Source organism: Olea europaea, chromosome 9 (genome assembly GCF_002742605.1).
Source record: "Olea europaea var. sylvestris chromosome 9, O_europaea_v1, whole genome shotgun sequence".
Classification (NCBI taxonomy): Eukaryota; Viridiplantae; Streptophyta; class Magnoliopsida; order Lamiales; family Oleaceae; genus Olea; species Olea europaea.
Window position 1 is genome coordinate 322417 of NC_036245.1, and position 4984 is coordinate 327400.

A 4984-nucleotide genomic window follows, 5' to 3' on the forward strand; every position below is an offset into this window, starting at 1 on the left:
CATGTCCCTTCTCACAAAATTAAGGTTTGGAGTCCTGCTTGCATTGGAATAGTGACACTTTACACACATGAGTCACTTGTACTTTTTACTCCATTTTGGTCTAAACTGAGTATGTGGGAGGTCTGCTACTTGTTAATTTTACTTTTGCATGCTATCAACTACATTTTTGAGTTATTATGTGTTATTTGCCCAGCTTGTTCTTGATATGATTTCCTTCAGCATTTGTGACAAAAAGGGGGAGAGAAATATGTAACTGAGGGGGAGAAAAAAATAATGATTGGGCATGCACATAGGAGAGTTACTCCATTTGCAATGTGCACATGATTTCATTTATTGACATTACTTGCATTGCATTGCATTGCTATGTTTAGGGGTCGTTGATGAGAGACATCGATACATTTACCTATTGCATAAAAACATGAGAGTTTGCAGTAAGGGGAGCGTTGCATTGCATTTCATATCACATCCATCTGTTTGAGTTTTGATATTTAGTGGTGTTGGTGTTTCGGTTAGTGTTTTGATTGACATCAATATCACGTCTCAAACTAGCATGTTGAATTGTGATTAAGTGTTTCAATTGTTATATTTCCTGTATCAAGTGCTTTTACACTGGGTATGTGAGTTTGTGGATTTCAGGAAACAGCTACAAGAAGGAATGTAAGACTCGGTTATTAGACTTACTGGGTAATATAGTTTTGGTTGTTAAGTCTTGACTTATTTTGTATAGTCCTGACTTATTTTGAATGGTTTTGTCACAGAATGCCAAATGGGGAGTTTGTTAGGTCTAAAAGTGTAATTGGAGATTCTGTAAACAAAACGAGCTAAATTGTATAATTGTAAAAGTCAGGGACTTAATTGAACATTGGTGTAAAAGTCAAAGACTTATGATGCAATTTGTATAGATGAGGTAAATTAGTGTTTGAGTCATTGAAGGAGTCTAAGATGTCCAAGAAAATCACACAATATCATCGGAATGCGATTGGAAGTCTAAACGATATCAAAAAGCCGCACAAATTATGTTCAGGATTCTCAGTTATAACTGGAAACGTATTTTTCATATAGAAAACGTTGGAATTTGGACAAGGCTATTTCTGTAAGAATTGTAGTCCTTTGAGTTATCTTTCCAACTCAACTTGAATCATCTCAATCGGACATTAGAAGAGAAAGTTATGATAAAAATATTGATAACTACTCACTGTCGCTCGCTTCTCGCTGGCATTTCGCTCGAGCAAAAAAACAGAATACCTCTTCCTCGATTCTCAAAGCCTCGCTCTCGAGCGACAATCCTACGCGAAAAAAACCCTATTTCGCATTTTTGAAGTGTTTTACTCGGCCCATACCACCTAGACACCTTCAAATATAAATACTCAAACCCTAGGACGAAATTGAAGAGGTTGCTATATTATCTTTCATTACAAAAAATATTCATAACAACTTTGAAGAGATCCACATCAATCTTGTGATCCGGCAACCATTGTTTGGGAAAAAACATTGAATCTACATAACCCGAAACACCTTACTTTCTTAATCCATTGAGGAAGAGACTCTCTCATTGGAGGATTGAGAGAGGTGGATGGAGGCGTAGTTACAAGCACAAGAACGGACGGTTCTTGATGTTCCACTTGGTGATACAATCAGTTAAGGACTAGGAGGTTGTAGTAGACAGCAGATTGGGCTGTAGGAGGTAGATCAGGAAGTCTAGCAAGCATCTACAGCAGTAGATCGTGAGACTGGAACAGCGGGTCTGATTGGGTACGGAGTTTGGTATAACTTGTACTTGCTGAATTTGTATAGTGGAGGTAACTGGCTTGATCCCGAAGTTTTACCCACGTTGGGATTTCTTCGTCATCATATTGTTTGTTATTTACTGCTTTGCATAATATACGAATTGCGGCATTCCAACATAAGTTAATTGACTTGTATGATTAATCACCTAGACAACTAATTCAAGTGACTTGTTGCTCTAGTTAGATTAATTCCGCACGTAAGGTCAAATTGGTTAAAGTGAATCTAGAACGTAAACTTGGTAACGCATAAAATTTGAATTTGATACTGTATCACGTCAGTCGAACTTTCTAGCATATCTAAGAGTTCTAGGTCAATTTTTTTTTCAATGTTGTTGAATTATTATGCTTATGAATGTTTAAAGATATGCTATAATATGTATGTTATGGCCATTCGGTACCAAAGATACGATGTTTATTGAGATCTTACCGATTTCTAAAGATATGATGACAATATAATACTTTGACACATGTATTTTGATATTTTTTTTGGGATCGCAACAGTATTTTTTGGTCCCACTGAGTATGTCCATATACTCATCATTTTCCCCTACTCTTTACAGGTTAGAACGGATCGTTGGTTGGTGGGTTGTGATGCCAGAAATTATGGAACTCAATAATAATGATTCGGTGAAATTTGACAATATATTTTATTTCAGCATTTGTTTTAGTTTCGTCATCATCGTGGAAATTGTTATTTAGAGTTAAGAACATGTTTATTCGGTTGTGTTTCCTATACGTTTTATTTATCATTGGTGGAACAAAAATGTCATGTTGGGATGTTGATACGTTTATTTAAATTATGGAATGAATTTTTAGTAACGAATCTTAAAATTTGGATCGTTACTAGCATTTTCTTATTTTCTCAGTTGACTAATACATTTATCATGTATCCTTGGATTTCTTAAATTTTACCAATAATTCATCATGAAAATTGTATAAAAGTTATCCTGTAAAGGGTATCTCCATTAAAAAATCTACCAAAAAACAGGTTTATGTCTCTTACTTTTGCATCCTCCGTTTGTATATCCCCTTTTTCCTTTTATTCGTATTCTTTCCTTTCTTTCTTTTTTTCCTGTTTGGAAGGATCTTTTAAAGTACTAGAGTTTAGATTTTTCGTGGTTCATAATTCTTTCTCCATTTTCTTCACAGCATAAGGCTTACAAACTTTGACTCTGTCAAGCATCTAATTGCAGCCAGTGAGAAAGAACTTCAAAAAATCATGGAGGAGAATCGTAAGAAACAAGATATCACACATTTTAGCAATCCTCACTTGTATTTATTTTGTACGAAATGTGGGGATGAGTTCTTATTAGTCATCTTAGGGCTTGGCTTTAAATTTTGTAAAATGGTATGGTGTAGTGGAAGAGTAATTAGTTCAATTCATCATTGCATATCTTTACACATGCACTCTAAAACATATAAAAATTAATATAAAAGGGCATTACACAAAATAATATGTTTATATTTTCTTTTGGCCATTCCTATAAAAATGCAAAAGAATAACTTCACCACGTTTAATTTAAAATAGTATTACATTAACGACAGATAAGATTTAACATCTTTTTATTTTTAACTACGTTCAATGCCTTCAATCAAGTATGCTCGCTCTATGTATAACTTCATCCTTTAATTAATCATGCTTGAACACCTAATCTCGGTGGTAAGATTTCATATGAAATGCTTTAATAAAACATGCATAAACCTCTATGCGTAGTGGTGGCAAAAGAGCCCGTCAGCTCAACGGCACTCATGGCTCGACTCGAAAAAATGGGATGACCAAATCCGAGGACAGCTGCTGGCCGCATGAGCGCAAATATAGGCCGGCACGTATGTGGGCTTGTATGGCCCTTCTTGCAGAATTAATTTTTTTTAGTTTATAAATTTACAGCCTTTGTGAAATTCAACAACTTGCATAATTAATTTTGTAGTTTGTAAATTAATGATTAATTTTTCATCTATTCGAGTAGAAAACAAAAATTCAAAAAGCTCTAATAACTAATTAAACGCCTACATGTGCTTTCTACTGAAATATTTTTGTGGACCCCACAAATCAAATAGCACGTAAAACATAAATACTTTGAACTGATTAAAGTTGTTATCTTTAGCCCTTGTTTGAGATTCATTTTTACATTAAAATGAATTTTACAATAGTAATTTTTTGAAGAATATGTGATTAAAAAGTAAGAAAAATTTGGATTTATGAACAAATTATTTATTGGTAAAATCTGTGGTTAAAAATGAATATGAAAAAAGAATGAATTATTGGATAATGGGGATCAAATTGGGGCTAAGAAAGCGAATTTTCAATTATGTTGATAGGAAAAGGATAGTCTCATTTAAGTTGGAACTTGGAATTTGGCAAACATTCCCTCCCTTCATTATGTCGTTTTCAACGACTTCTTTAATTTTTTATTTAATCAAAGAGGCTTAAATAACATTCCCTCAATATTTTATTTTTATTTCTGCATCATTATATAATCCCCTTCATTATGTTATTTTCAACTATCAGAGCTTCAACAGTCAACGTACAGTGGTTTATAATCTTTCACGTTTTGAGTTCAATGATGTGTTCTTCTAATACAAATTTCTTACGGGATTACAGTTCGATACCTTCAATTTTTTTCCAGAAAAGCTTTAAATTACAGCAAAAACTTTAAAACCTTATATTTTCTTCATTTCACGGCCAAATTGCTTCTTCTTTGTGCCGTTGGAAAGATTATTGAAAGGGATTTCTGAAAAACACCTACTACAGTACTACTAGGGGGATCGAAATTTGGCATATAGAAAGAATGAGCATACCTTTAAAATTTTTGCTTCATTCTCCTAAGTACAAAACTAAAAATGCTGAAAATTTCCAAATATGCATGTTCTTCATCATGAAATTCACGTACACTGAAATATTCAAGTGTTTATATGGAGTATAACACGACATGTCATTCATTAAAAATGTCTAAAGCTTCACCATATTTGATCAGTAAGTCAATTCTTTGAATTCTCAAACCTCACGCACTTTCAAGTATGGTGGACGGAGAAACCACAATGCCAATCTCGATTTCTCCCATCGGCCCATTATGATTCAAGTGGGTCCTTCTTGGCCAACACTTTCGAAACAGCTTATAGCCTATGACCATTAGTAAGCCTATTAAGCCAATCGGAAGGATGATTTTAATAGAGAGAGAAGTATGGATGACAAGTTG

General features: G+C 33.9%; 1 pseudogene; it reads left to right on the top strand.

Annotated features, from left to right (window-relative positions):
• LOC111400087 overlaps positions 1-4328 on the top strand; it is a 61255-nt pseudogene extending 56927 nt beyond the window's left edge.
• Positions 4329-4984: the final 656 nt, after the last annotated feature.